The 16658-nt window shown below is 33.4% G+C and overlaps 1 protein-coding gene across 2 annotated transcripts in view; it reads right to left on the reverse strand.

Annotated features, from left to right (window-relative positions):
• The window catches only part of LOC120769096 (homeotic protein spalt-major), a 46465-nt gene extending 39760 nt beyond the window's left edge, over positions 1 to 6705 (reverse strand). For both annotated transcript variants that reach the window (XM_040095955.1, XM_040095954.1), the window contains exon 1: positions 6473 to 6705. The gene's annotated coding sequence lies outside the window, so the exon portion shown is untranslated. The remainder of the gene's footprint in view (positions 1 to 6472) is intronic.
• Between the last annotated feature and the right edge of the window lie 9953 nt (positions 6706 to 16658).

Below are 16658 nucleotides of genomic sequence, written 5' to 3' on the forward strand. Positions count from 1 at the left end.
ATATGGGTCGCACATTTGTCGGCGTTCATACCCCATAAGCATAAGTAGATACTTATTTAAGTTTTCATTTATATATACATATATGTATGTAAATGTGTATGCATGTCTGTTTGTCTGTGCATAAGTATGCATAAAATTATTTGTGTAAGCTCATGAATGTTGCCACTTTGTTGGCCTGTCAAAATATTTAGACAAATATTTTCATAGCGCACTACGCAGCATTTACACATATAAACAAACATATGTATATATGTACATGTACATATCTATATACATTGCATATCTATAAATTTTAGTTTAGCAGTTTGTAATGCCAGGAACTTGATATAAATTCTATAAGGAAAGTATGTAAAATTAGGCGCCAAGCCGTATGTATTTTTGAGTACACATAGGAGTGCAACTCAAACTCAACGCCAATTTTTATGCCACAAATTACACAGCTGGTATTTTTTCAACTTGGAAGTACTTTTTATATCGAAAAAATAGAGATCTGGAGAAAAGCATATATCTAACTATATTTATTTCCTGAAAAGGGTATATTAAGTCTGCCACGATGTTTGTAATACTCAGCAGGAAACATTGGAGACCCTGTAATATATGTATATATATATGGACATATGTATATAATCGATCAGCATGATGAGGTGCATCTATGTTTTCACCTGTCTCTATAATGCGAACTTGTCCCTAATTTTTTGAGATATCGCTCTGAAATTTTGCAGACAATCTTTTTTTCACAAGAAGCTGCTCATTTGTCGGAACCGCCGATATCGGACCACTGTAGCGTATAGCTGTCATACAAACTGCCCCATCTAAATTAAGTCTTTGTATGGGAAACTTTTTTACTTGACGAGATATCTTCAAGAAATTTTATATAAATGTTTTTTCAAAGTTATTCTGCAATTTCTGAAGAAATTTTCTATATCGGATAACTATATCATATAGCTTTCATTCAAAATAATCGATCAAAATAAGTATGTACTTATAAAAAAACTTTTTTCATTTGAAGAGATATCTTCACGAAATTTGACATTGATTGTTGGCTGAGGCAGTTCTACAATATCTGAATTTTTTTTACATCCGATCACTATAACACATAGCTGTCATATGAACTGAACGACCAAAACCAAATTATTTTATGGAAACTTCATTATTTATGAATGGTATTCAAGCTACATTGTGGCCGAGACAAAAGAGTTTTCTTGTTTTGCTTTAACACCAATTTTAAATAATAAAATCTAAATAGTTTTCAATAAAGCTCAATAAAAGTGTTCTTAGTTCTCTGGTAACCGATTTCAACCTTCATACATCTCGTCTGGTTTGAAAAAATTATCGAGATATACAGGTAGTTGGATATGACTGACCAAATGCTTCTAGAATACTATAGAATTTACTTTTGAAAACCGCACAAGAAAAGCATAATTTAAATTCAGAGCTACATAACCCCAAATTAGAAGTAAATGTGCAATTAATTCATTTGAAGAAAATCCATTAGAGGTACCAGAATATGGTCATATACTAAAGTCTACGAAAAGCAATGAGAAGCATGGATTGTAATTTTCGGAAACACTATAAATTATTAGATTAGATTAAATAAATAAATGAGGATTGCACCGCGACCTAAGACCTATTTTGCCCTCTCCTAAGTCAACGGCTCACTTAGCTCCAGCATATTGATAAATTTCAATATACTGAAAGGTGCTACTGATACGATGTGATCCATATTTGGGCTTTTATCCCGCGACTACAGACTGCTGTGCAATCACCTAACATGTGTTCTGGGGTTTCAGGCTTCATATGCTTCTTGAGCTTATAATGAAAGCGAAAAGTAGCCTAAGTTGGTCTCTTTCGAGGATGGTTATATTTTGAAACCTTTTAAGGCTGTAACTACCCATTAGACACCTAGTTGCCAGTACCCCTACCTGCCTACTACTTAATCCTTACGGTATGGGGATGTAAACGATACACCATATATTCCTCAGAGGACAATTTAACAGCATAGATTCAAGACTCATCGCCATTCATGATATACTGGCAGTCGGAATTTTGGTGTGACATTTGGCACAAATGTCACTGACAGTCACACCAACCAGAAACAAAATATTTCGACGAATGGGTTTTCGCGCGAAATTTAAATTAAAAAGTCTTACTGTTATTTGTTAAAAATATTTCTTTTATGACAAAGTGACATTATAGTCTAGTACACAATAGAGTCCTGATTTTTTCTCATCTTTTTCTATGGATTAAAAGGATTTGAAATAATAGTAAGGTGTTCAAGATCTCAAAATCTCTCCATGATCAAGTGACAAAGTGACATTATAGTCTATGACACAATACACACATGACTTCTTATAATCTTTTTTCGTGAATTAAAACGGTGTGGGAGAATCTTATGGTCATCAAGATCTCGAACTCTATACATGTATGTATATACTAGTGCATCCGGCCACGCTTTGCTGTAGAATTCACATAATAAACTATTCAATACAGTGAACATTTTATTTACGAATAAAGGCGAACAGGTTTCTGTCGGTATAAGAATCCGAGGGATTGTACTGGAGATTTAATTTTGAATATGTTCCTAAAAATAAATTTCTTTGGAAAAAGTGACGAATTTAAGGCTGCTTTCTCAATGTCTGGTTACTAGCCTTTCTGTCCAGTTGTCCGTTTAGTAGATTGTCTTTAAAAAACATCAACAGTGTGCATACTTAAAGGTGATGTCCGCTTAATAGGCCGTCCATTTAATAGAGCTTTCACTGTATTTTTAATTTATGAACTGCTTTTACTATCCTATATTCTAAGTTGGTTCGAACTGGCCACAGTGTGATAAATTTTACTAAAATCGGTTTAGTAATTTAGAAGCTCATCGCGGACAAACAACGTGACACGTTAATTTTATATATAAAGATTTATATATCTACATTCATTTATATTTCCACTTTAGCTTTTTTATTACTTTAGTAAATCTTTATAAATCATTAAATACCAATTACAAAATATATATTTTGCTTTACCAACCGCAGCACCCTTTATATTTTGCACTGACACTAATTAATATAAATACCCATTCATATTTTATACACCATGCCACATTAACCTTTTGAATTTTTCTCGACAACTTTTTTTTTTTGTGAGAGGTTTTAAGCTCTTTGACACCTGTCATCCTTTATGTAGCACCCCGCTGTATCCACCAATTGGCCATAAGACATGCACATACATATGTATGTATGTACATTTACGTATACCTCAGTCTGCCTTCATTCGAGTAGCAGTTGTTGTTGTTCCTTTTGTGTGCTGCATATGTGGCCAAAATTTCATTTTCAATGTTGGCAGCTCGCGTGTATCTTTCAAATTTTCGCACGCAAGCGGCAATCGTCAGCCGCCTCTGAGCGTTTATGAGCGCGTTGGCATATGTACCATATGTCTGTATGCATGGGTGTGCATGTGTTTGCTTGGCACATTTGTTTTTCATATATAATCGTGTGTCAAAAATTGGTGTTGTCAATTTTGTTGTACACCGGCGTCACTCGTCGAAGCGCCTTTTCCTTATCCGTTGCATAATATGAGTGCCAGAAAGCATAAATACATATAGACATGTATTGTATACAAGTAAATTTGCATATTCAGATATATTTTCTGTACATTTTAAGTATGTAATGTTGTGGAATAACGTTTGAGTTGAACTTTCATTTTTGATTTTTATGAAAGTTTAACAATTTCTTAATGGAAGCTGCATTAAAAAGAGGATTTAAGGGTTTCCTACTGGACTTTCCTTTTCCATGAGTACAATAGATCTAAGGTCGTGGTGCAATCTCCATCTATTTATCTTCCTTCTCCAACTTGTTGCAACCTTAATAAACCCTGTTCAAGGTATAAAGACAATAATCTAACGTTTCTCTTGGCTGCAAAATCTAAAATTTTCTTCACAACTTCATTCTAATAGCATAAAAGGTTAGATATATAAAGAATTTTATCTTGATATTGGGCGGCGAGTTTGTATCGTAACCCGATCTGAACAATATGTTCAAAAATTATAGCATTGTCTTGGGCAATAATCCAATCCAAATTTCGTGAAGAAATTTAAATTTAAGTAAAACCTGTTAAGAGAATATAAAATACATGTTAACAGCTGCTCTGTATAACATACCGTACGTTGGGCAGCATTTAAATCCACCGTTTAAATCAATTTCCTTTATTCCATAAGTATGTACCTCGATATAAAAGCGAGTATATACATAACTGTGTCATACTTTAGCAATTGAAAACTTTCATTTTTATAAAGGGTATCTGGAGTTCGTGAAGGTAGTTTTCTGTCCGAAAGCCAGTTACTGCCTCTTAAGGAATTGTTTACCCATCAGAATCAGAAAATGAACTCGAGCAACAATTTTATGAAAAAATCGGAATTTTGATGCTCACACAGGACTGAAATTTCACCAGCAGATCATCAGACCGGCAGAATACATACGCAAAAGCAAGACTGCTTTTATTTTATAAAAATGTATCTTGATATAAAAGAAAGTATATAACTGTATCATACTTTAGCAATTAAAAACTTTCAATTTTATAAAGGGTGTCTCGAGTTCGTATAGGTGATTTTCTGCCTGAAAGCCAGTTTCAGCACCTTAAGGAATTATTTAGCCATCAGCCATCTCTTATATTATAAATATATTATTAAAAGGAGTATAAAATTTTAAATGTAGGAAGGTAGACACCTAAAAGCGTTTCTAAGTGACAACTAAAATCCGCTAAAAATAAGAATTTCGACTATAAAAGCGAACACCGGGAGAATACTACCGAAGATTTTGTACCCAAGCGTTGTGTACTCTTATTTAACTAATATAAATTTTTCTGACGATTAAACTATTGCCATATGATACTTAAAGACAGCTAAGCCTCATGATTATAACTTAATAATAACTGATAGGAGATTCAGTATGATTATAAACTTTCTACCCCTACAACTTAAAACTCAGGAGGGAGTTAACGAACACACAGGAGGAACTTAGCGACGAGGATTCCCAATTTTATAGCCACTAAGCTTAAGTTACTCAGGCTAGAAATATTGGAAGTTTTGATGAAATGTCGAGGGATTTCTAAGAAGATGGTGCTAATTAGTGAGCTATTAAGAGCCAATCTAGGGATTTCAAAAAATCATTAAACTTTTTTGGCTTGCAGAACATTTAAGAGGCTTAAAAATAGTAAACAATAAATTAATATTATAAACCAGTCCAGAAATTTAAAAAAATTGTACAACTTTCTTTCCTTACAGCACTTTTAAGAGGCCTAAAAATAATTCTTAAGCCAGCAGAAATGCAAACGATACATTGTCGTGTATTCCGATTCGTATACCCACGAAATTATTGAGTAATCTACTTTCAGAAATATATCCCTAATATATTTTGTTTGCAGAATAACAGGGGAGGATCTATATTTGTCCGTAGTAGCCCCTTTCTTGCTCCGTTCTTGAGATACTACGAGGTGAAGTTTGAGAAATTCTTTTAAGTTTTTGAGATGTCGATCTGAAATTTTGCACACCTTCTTTGATCTTCAAGATGCTGCAAATTTGTTGGAATGATCGATATCGGACCACTATAACATATAGCCACCATACAAACTGAGCGATCAGAAAGAAGTGCTTGTATGAAAAGCTTTGTCATTTGAAGAGATATCTTCACGAAATTTGGTATTAATATTTATCTTAGGCAGTAATGTAATATTTAAAGCAAAAGATCTGATCGGAAAACTATAGCTTATAGCTGCCTTACAAACGGTCTAATCCAAATGAAGTCCTTGTACAGACAACTTTTTTATTTGAAGAGATAACTATATGATATTTGCCATAAATTATTTTTTTAAGATATGTTGCAATCTTCGGAGAAATTGTTCAGATTAGACCACTCTAACGTATAGCTGTCATACAAACTGAACGATCGGAATGAAGGGCTTGTATGGAAAACTTTTCCATTTGGCGAGATATCTTCACCAATTTTGGCATGAATTTTAGTTTTATCTAAAACATAAATGTAATCCCCGAAGAAATTGTTCAGATCAAGTGACTATAGCATATAGTTGCCATACAAACTGTGTGATCCAAGTTAAGTTAGTGCAGGGAATTTTTGTATTTGCGAAGAGTATTATAGCTTCGGTACAATCGAAGTTACAGTTTTTATTGTTTTTGTAGCTATCATCACCTAATGTGCCACATTTTTCAATGCTAATTACTTTTAAAAATTGCACACACTTCTTATCCAATAATTTCATTACAGTTAATTTGTGCATGCAACAAACGCAATTCCGCTAATATCAGCAAATATGTTGTTGACAACATTTCAGTGACGCATTTCATTTGAAATTCTTAAACTCGTTAGCCGCTATGCTAGTATCACTCGTTTCTATGAACATATGTTAACATGTATGTATTGGTGTGTAAGTGTGTGCCTGCATTTACAATTGTCACTTTTCATCAACTCACCTCAGTCGCAATTAATCACCAGCAGAGCGTGCAGCAGCGAAACTGGTATCTGTTTGACGCGCTCAGTTGATATGTTGCAAAGCCGACGGCATTGTGGCAAGCGAGTTGGAGAGTTGCAACAGAATGTCAAGCAATCAAATGGCGCAGTAGATGAATGTGGTTTTTTCCTGCAGCATGAAGTTAATTTGTTTTTGCTGTTGTTGGTTGCCTTTTTAGTTGCTGTTGTTTTGTTTTTTTTTTTTGTTGTTAGCTACTTTTCGTTTTTGTTGTTTTATTTTTTTGTTGCTTTTGTTATTAATTTTTTGTCATTGTTGATCTATTTATTTTTTTGTTGTTGGTGGTTTGTTTTTTCTTGTCGTTTTTTGTTGTTGTTGGTTTATATTTAATTATCGATTTTTTTGTTGTTGTCTAATCTTGTTTTTTGTTGTAAGGCGTCGCGTATTTTGATTAGAATGTGTTAAAAATTTTAACTGGTTGTCTTCTTGCACATTTTGTTGTTGTTTTTTCACTGGTTTTGTGGCAAATTTGTATTGATATTAATATTAATAATTATTCTACATACATCTTTATTTATTTTTTTAATTTTGATTTCTACTACAATGAATATTTTCCTTAGGAATCTGTGTATTATATATGTACTTATATACCGGAAAATGGTTTTAATTGTTGTTCTTGTTGTTATTATTTTACAAAAATTGATACCTTATATAGTATAGGTTTACCTCGGCTCCAGAGTTAAACGTTGGATACCCTTTTAAATGTATTTAAGTATGTACATACATACATACATAAACATATAATAAATGATTAGCTGAGTCCGCCTTTTCATACCTCAACTAGTCGATAGGTTTTAGAGATATCGATCTGAAATTTTGCACACATACTTTTCTGCGCATAAAGCTGCTTACTTGTCGAAACCTTCATTATCAGACCATTATAACATATAGCCGCCATACAACCTGAACGATCGGAATCAAGTTCTTGTATGGAAAACTTTTGAAGCTGACGAGTTATCATCACAAACATTTCGACAGATTATTACCTAAGGCAAGTTTACAATATCTGAAGAAATTGTGCAGATCAGACCATTATAGCATATAGCTGCCATACAAACTGAACGATCGGAATCATGTTCTTATATGGAAACATTTTTTATTTGACGAGATATCGTCACGAAAATTTGGAAATATTATCATTTGAAAGAAAGCTATAATATCTGAAGAAATTGTTCACATCGGAGCACTATAGCATATAGCCGCCATACAAATTTATCAATCCAAATCATGTTATTTTTTTGTGAAGGGTATAATGCCAGATGCTACCGAAATCAACATTTTTTCTTGTTGTTGTTATTTTTGTAACAAAAAATTTCATTACAACCTGCTAGTAACGTCGTAAACCTATTTGCAACAATGTACATACATATGTATCTGTAATACTCAGATTTTATGCAGAAAAAATTAACAAAAACAGCTCATTGCAAAATCAGACGCTTCGAAAAATGTGTAAGCGCTAGGAAGCAGGAAATGTTGATTTGTGTTTGATATTGCTGATTTTCCAAATGAAAAAGACTTGTGTTTGTTGTTGTTGTTATTAAATTGTTTGTTGTTGTTATTATTAAAATTGTTGTTGCTGTCATATTTTTAAAATTTTGTTATTATTATTATTACATTTATTGTTGTTGTAATTAATAGTATTGTTGTTGTCATCAACATTATTGTTATAGTTGTTGTTATTGTTTTCATAAATTTTTTACTTTCTAACTGCCTCATTAGGCGCACACACTATCCTTTACTCACACACACACACAAACACACGTATGAACACTAAGCAGTTGCAGCAACAAGACGTGCAACACATGTCGGCAGCAATGGACAGTAAAAAAATACAGGGTGCACATATTATTGTTTTTGCATTTCAATTGAGCTACGCACTGCTGGGCGAGTTGAGGAATTGCTGGATGAGGCAAGTTACATTTAGCGGTGTAGTATATGGTCTGATTGGGTGTTGGGCTGTCTCGATAGCATTATTACTATTGTGTGGTGCTTACTACACCGGCTGCGGCGACTAACGCCGCTCCTTTGTTGCTCTGCCTGTAAATTTTGTTGTTCTCATTGCTGCTGGCATCATTGTTGCTGTTTGCAAGTTGCTATTGTTGTTGCTGTTGAATCTGTGTTACAATTATTGTTGTTGTTGCTTTTATGTTTCATAGTTTTTGTTGTTGTTTTTCTTAACTATTTCGTTGTTTTATGTTTTCTTTTTGTTTTTGTTGTTCTTATGTTTTTTTAATGTTGTTGTTGTTCTTATGTTTTTTATGGTTTTTGTTGCCACTGTTGTTTTCTGCTGATTGTATTCTAATCAAATTCAGCAGCAATGACTCATTTGAAACTATTTAAGCGTATCTAGCTGCCATAAGCCACAAGAACAACAAGCAACAACCACCAAATGCTATAATGATAAACGTCTCGTTGTGTCTTTTAAAATTGCAAAATTTTTATTGCATTGCAAAATTCAGCAAGTGAATGTGGAAATTTTTTGTATGTAATTGAACTTTGATTTGGTGTAAAGAAAACATAAAAACAACAACAAAACCAATAAATATTTGCGGAATTCGTTTGAGTGGAAAATTTTGTGCATATATTTACAGTTTTGAGAATTTGTTGTTGTTGTTGTAATCAATATTTATTTTGTTGTATTTACAACTACGAGCAAAAACTAGTAAGACTTTTAAATTTGAATTTCGAAATTTTCGAATTTGCGAGATCCCATTCGTCGAAATATTGTTTTTAGCTTAGTATGTCTGCCAGTGACATCTGTGCCAAATGTCATATCAAAATAATCATTAGTGTGAAGTAAACAGACGATCAATCGAGCCGAAGCCGAAAAACCACGTCAAAGCAGGTCAAAAATCAAGGTAATATTAACAGTTTTCGCCGATTATCGGGATGTGGTGCATTCCGAACTCCTTCCCACCGGCCAAACTGGCAACAAAAAATACTATTTGAGTGTTATGAGTCATTTGTGCGAAGCTTTTCGTACAAAGAGTGCAGTATTATGGGCCGACAACTCTAGGTTTATGCGCCACGATAATGCATCGTCGTATACTGCATTGGTTCTTCGTGAGTTTTTCGCCAAATTTTCAACCAATATCCTGTCGCAACCACCGTATTTGCCAGATTTAGCTCCTTGTGACCTCTGGCTTTCAGCAAATTCAAACGACTAAGTGTGCGAAATGTAGCATTAACTTTCATTACTATTAATATATGTACTTATATTACTGAATAATTCCGAAGTATTTGCCAACTGATTGTTTGTTGAAAAGTTTTGCGACATTTGTAGCGGTATCATGAAATTTAAGCGAAGAATAAAGGTGAAAAATACCCCTTTCCAAAATACTGCTGGAATTAAAAGTTTGGGCCATACAAAAGCAAAGGACATAGAGGACTGGTATTTTTGGAAGGAAAACAGTGAGAGGATGCTTTACAGAAGATAGAGTAAAAGTTAGAATGACTGCTAAGAAATTTTATATCAATTTTCCTTTATCCAAAAACAGATATTAGTTTATTTGTCTATATTTGTTTGAATTGAATAGGATCCCAAACTACTTGACAAATTTGAAAAATTCTTTCATCGTTGGATAGCTACACTTTCTGCGGGGATCATATTCTATATTATATTAAAAAAAAAAAATTGGTATAATTGTATCACCGGAAGGGAGTAATGTCATGAAATTAAGTGCACACTCGCTCAGTTGGCTCCCTACAAAGCGGTCATATGCGGAATTGAACATTAATAATACTAAAATTTCGAAATTCACATTTCATCGTCTGTATGAGGTTCTTTTCCTCCCAGTGGAATCATAAATGAAATGATCTGCTAGTTACTAATAAATGTATAATTGCCTAAAGTTTTCTTAAGAGTTTTTTTATCTATAGATAAAGTATATACATTATATAATTTATTACAAATTAGCACGAAAGCACCACTTAATCTTTAGATAAGATCATTTAACCTAAAATATTGTTCGAAAATATATGTTGAGTAGTGCAGATGGACAGAAAATTGAGTTACGACAACTGAGTCACAGCTTTGTACTCACCGAAATAATTACATATGTATTACTCATATACAGGGTGGTCGAAAACGTTTTTTCGCATTTCTAATCAAACTTCAGCTTAGTTTGTTTTTGTATTAATACTAATAAATAAATAAACAAAAATGTACCATTTTGGTCGACCACTTTTTGCCATTTTTCCACTAGAAACATTATTCCATCAGTATGAAACTTTCATTAGTTTAAATCGATATTTCGAAATTTCGAGGACGGAAGCGAGCGAACCATTGTTGTGCAAGACGAACTGATACAGCACCGCCTCGGTAAACTTCACATATTTCATTGGTGGCTTGCGTGGCATTCTTCCCTTTTTTATAAAAAATATTATAATTATAATTTTTTGTGCAAACAAAAGTCTTTGCATCATTGCAAGATTCAGCATATAATCAAGTTTATAGGCAACAACATCTGCCATGTTTTCTAATAACCATAAAAAGCTTATTTTCAGGTACCATTTTTCAAATATAACTGCGTCCGAATTGCGGGGTTAGTTCAGAAAAACATTTCTGCAATTAAATTGGAACCAGATATAATGCACTTAGGCCACGATTTTTCCTATCCTCGAATCACTTTTCATAAACCCTGTTTGGGATGGCCTTCAGCTCTTTTTTGTCACCATGTATGTATATGAAGTCTGCTTGAACTAGTGCCCAGTAGTTGGTGTATAATAAAATTCTCGCATACTCCAAATAAATTTCTTAGTAATTTAAGAGCAAACTATCAATACTTAGCAGTATTTATGGTAGATATCACAATAGAATGGAGTTCTTAAACGTCATGTTTTTTTTATTTTTAATCGACTTTTTAATCTAGCCTTATAGGCAAACATTGCTGTGATTTTCATAAATTTTTGCATCACTCTTGGCTGCATGTACTCCAAAAATACCACCGGCAAAACAGGAAGATATCTGAAGTTATTGCTTTACTATATGCATGTACATACATACATATATGTATATATTTTACTTTGGTTATGCACTTAAGCTCTGAGTTGTCTTACTCATATATGTACATATGTATATATTAACTGGTTCTGGTTAAAAAGCAGTAATCTTGGTTAAGTTCACCCGAACTTAACTGAAATATGACTGCTAATCAGTAATTGAGAAAACGGCCAAAAACTTATTAAAACATGATTTACACTTCAACTATCGCTCCTGTAACAGGCATTTAACAAAATTTTTCACTCACTCAAATGCCGATTGGCATAGCTGTGAGCATAACAGCAACAATATGGCAGAGATGGGCGGAGATACTCGCTTTACAAATGGCGCTTATTAATATTCATATGCGCTTTTAAGACGAAATATGTATATGCTTATGGTGTACATACACATAAATTATACACATACATACATTATGTACGACAATAAGCATGAATTTATACGCATATATTATACTTTTGTAGTATTTTGAATAACTTTTGGCTTTTGGGGGCTCACTTTCTCACTACATATGAGTATAAGCAATTTTTTTTTATTATTTTTATTGCGCACATTTACACATACATATAAGTATGTTTGTATGTATGTTAGAGATGGTAATAGTAAGATGATTTTGATGCAAAAAAGTGCAAAAAAATATTATTAATATTTCTAATTAATGGAAGAAAAATATTTTTTTTTAGATTTTTGAAAAAAATTTGCTAAATTTTTTAAATAAAATTACACTCATTTACAAACTGAATGAATGAAAAAAATTACAATTTAAAAAAGACTTTTGAAGGAAATCTGGCAGAATTTTACAGCAATTTTGTGAGCAAAATTACACTTTAAAAAAGTTTTAAAAAAATATTTCTAATTAATTGTACAAAAATATTTTTTTTAGATTTGTGAATGAAATTTGCCAAAATTTTAGAAGTTTTTGAAAAAAAAATTTATCCTAGTTTACAAGCATTTTGCGTCTGTGACGTTAGCGGCTGTTTTTCGCTAATTTTAGCTAAAAATGAAAATGATAGTAAAAATTGCTTAACATGTAGAATTTTTGGGGTTTTAGCCGAGGGGTGTAGGTGTCAAACCACCATCTGTAAGTAATGGAAATCTTTTTCACGCAAATTCGTAATCAATATACCACAAACACGGCACAGACCAATACCACATCATTCGCAAATTTTTTCGAGCTTTGTTGAGTAGTTTATTTAAGAATTTTTAAACATGCTATGTTTTTTGAAATTTTTTTTATTTTGTCAAGTTTTTACAGCGCGTTTTTCTGTAATTTTCTGTGGTTTATTGGATGCTAATCCTAAGTCCAGCTACGATTGATTTTTGAATTTGAAAATGAAAAATTTTATTGCACAGTTTTAAATTTTAGCAGAACTCATTAAGGATGAATATGGATGTATGAATGTATGTATATAATTACGCATACATATACATACATACATTTAAAGATGAATTTCCCTAATTCAAATCACCATAATCCACAAAAAAGCTTTGAGTTAAAGCGACTTCGAGTTGTGGTAGGAAACTTGTATCAAATTTGACTTCTATTGCCAAATTAAAGAATTCAAGTTAAGGAGAACTTGGAGTTATAGAAGTTCAAGTTATAAAGAATATAGCAGTTCTAGTAATGGAAGTTCAACTGCATTTTTTATAATATAAAAAATATATATCCATATGTATATGTATGTATATATTTTTTCACTTTTAATACATTTTTGTCACTTGTAATCAATTATTTTTTGCACAATTTTTTTTTCTTTTAATGTTTGATTTTAAGATATACATATATACGCCGATATGTACACTTGTAGAGTTTTTTTTTATTTCAAGTGCAATATACGCTGATATGTGGCGTTTCGCTACTTTCGCTGCGTTTTATGAGAAACCGTTAGGTTTTATATATATTTTCACTGGCAACGTTTTCTGTTTAATTTTTGAAGAAATATTTTTTTTGCTGAAATGAAGCTGAATATAGCTTTCTTTGTTTTTATTGTTATAAGATCGAATATTATTTCTGAATAATAATTTTGAAAAATTATTAAATTTTAATATTATTTTTTAATGTATCTTTTTTAATTTAATTTTTGTATATTAATTTTTAATAATATTTTTTTGTTATTTTTTTAGTTATTATTTTTAATATCATTTTTGAATATTTATTAATTTTTAATATTATTTTTTAATTATATTTTTTACATTTTTCTTATAATTTTTTAATATTTATTATTTTTTGAATCTTATTTTTGAAAAATTATTAATAATATCAAAATTATTTTCTGATTTTAGTTTTTGAAATTAATTTTTCACACTTTTTTTGTATTATTTTTGAAAAATTATTAACTTTTAATAATATTTCTTAATTTTGTTATTATATATTTTTTTTAGTAATTAGTTTTAAATTTTATTTTTATATTATTTCACAGTAATTATTTTTAAATATTTTTTAATATTAAATTTTAATATCTAATTTTATTTTATTTTTTATTTTTTTATAATTATTATTTGTTTAATATTATAATTACAATTACCATTTACATCATTACTATTTGTTATTACTTTCTACTAATGTATTATTTAGCATACTCCACATGCTGTTAGCTTATTGCAACAATTTTCAAACTTTTCGCACTCAAATGTCACCGCTCACACATACATATAAACGCGCTGCCTTAAAACACATTGCATAATCCAATTGCCTTAACGTTTATTATCATTATTATATATACAACCTTTTTTTTGTTTTTTTTTTTTGCTTTTTCAATTTACATTTATCATTAGCTTGCCGTGTAGCGCGTCGCAACGTTGCGTCGGTGTTTATAGCATTTTTATTTCGCGTCGATAATTTTGCATTGTATTGCATTGCATGCCATGTGACGGTGTCGCGCGCCGCGCACAGATCCTTTATTGTGCACACCGGAATGGAATTTTTTTAGTGGCTCTTAAAAAAGCAAATACGCAACTAGGCTACAGTGGTTGGGCTGCCAGTTAAGTAAGTGCCCGAAAAATGTTTCCAATATCGCCCAAAAACCAAAAATATTCAGTGTTAGTAAAGTTCTCGTTACGGCGACGACGTGTACTATACAGTAAATACACTTCTTTCTCTTAGAAATCAGGATATCCTGGCGCATTGAAACGAACGCCAAGATTCGAACTAGAGCATATAAAACGGAGCGCAACATCAAAAGCGGCAGCAACAGCAACAGCGCTTGGCTTAGCTGGCCAACTGACAGGCGACGGCAACGGCGATGGTGATGGCGCTGACGCTGGTGCTGACGACGCCAACGACGAGCGCAGGCAACCAGCTGGCCAACATAGCGGTAGCGCAGCGCAAATTGTAGCTGTGGCAGCGCGGACTGTAAGCTTTGGAAAGCAGCGCTGCTGGCGCTACCAACAGTGCGTGCAAATAAATGCCGGACCGCATGCGAGCGCACAGCCGACGGCGTTGCAGAGCTGTAGCGCTTGCGATTTGCAGCAGTTGGAGAGCGAAATGGCGCAACTTCTTGTTGTTTTTATTGTTATTATTGTTTTATTTTATTTTGCGCTCCTTTAGCTTTTGCTGTAAAATTGAGCGCCGAGCTTACGCGCCGGCAACGCTTCCATTTCACCACCACCAACACTCGCCACTTGCCACTTGGAGCACACTACAGAGGCAACAACGCACACACACACACACACAGAATGGCAACGCATACACTTGTCGGCACCAAAACACAGGCAACACCAGAAATTACGCACACACACTTGAACGCACTCCGTCAGCAACTCACTCGCTGGGGCGCTTTTATGGGCACACGACGACAACGACCACAATGACGACGACGACGACGCGTACACGAGTAGCTCGAGCACTGCGTATGCGCTGAGTTGCTTTGCGAGAGCCCGTCACCGTACAATTACTTCGTTGGCGTAATGTGTGCCCAGCATGGACCGCGCAAAAATTCGCATTTCGTATGGACCGGCTGGCGTGTGCGCTTGCTGCCCCCAAAGTCGTACGACGAATCCGCTCGTGTGTGCTTTGAAGCGCGCGCGCTGTTTGCAGCGGCATAAGACGACAACGACGACTGGCCACAGCTCGCTGGCTGGCTGACTGGCTCGTTCGAACTACATGTGCAACGCCATGCAATAGCCAGTGCCAGTGCCTGTGCCGTCTTATCGAGGAGAGCCACACATTTTCAAGAAAATCATGCCACACACTCTATGTAAATAATAATGCAAATATGTGTGTGTGTGCGTGATAAAGGAAGCAGCGCAAAAGAGCAAAGCAGGCACTTGCTTTGGCATGCCGTTGGAGAAATTGCAAGTCAAGGCGTTGGTGTAACAGTGGCCATAGTGTAGACGACACTTAACAGCGCTGCTTAACAGCTGCGTGGAGTAATGCTGCGGCTTCTGAGAGTTTACAAGCAGTTAGTTGATATTTTTTGCAATTTTTTTTCTAGTGGAAGTAACAGTGGCAGGTGGCACCAGCTTAGAAAATGTAGGAAGTTGTTCGATGTAAGAATTTCGTCATGAGGGTTGTCTGCGCCACCTCAGCTTGAAATCAGTGTGGATGAGAGTGCATACATCATGCAAAGATTGGTGACTCTTCGAAAAAAACTAGACTCATATTCATATCTCCTGCTAACTTTTCAATATACCGGAGATCATGTCTAATTAATTGGTTATTTGATTGATTTAGGTATACTCGTATTAACTCTTTCTACTATATATTGGTTAGTCGAAAAAGTCTTTTCGTATTTCTAATTAAACTTCAACTTATTTTTTTTTTTTATTTTGTCGACCACTTTTTGCCATTTTTCGGCTGGAGACATTAATTTATCAGTGTAAATCGAAATTTCGAAATTTCCAGAACGGAAGCGAGCGAACCATTGTTGTGCTACACGAACTGATACAGCATCGTCTCCGTAAATTTCACAAATTTCATTGAACGCTTGCGAGGCATTTTTCTTTTACAAAAATTTCAAAATATAGCGAGTGTCTTCATCATTTTCACTCATTATTGAACAGCTGTGACTATTCTTCAACTTCCCCGAATACAATTGTTTTAAAAAATTTTAATAATTAATGAAACGTTCTTAAAAAACTTATTTTAAAAAGTTTCGAAGCTCTACGAATTCAATTCTCAATTATTAAT

The sequence above is a fragment of the Bactrocera tryoni genome, chromosome 2, assembly GCF_016617805.1.
Source record: "Bactrocera tryoni isolate S06 chromosome 2, CSIRO_BtryS06_freeze2, whole genome shotgun sequence".
Taxonomy (NCBI): Eukaryota; Metazoa; Arthropoda; class Insecta; order Diptera; family Tephritidae; genus Bactrocera; species Bactrocera tryoni.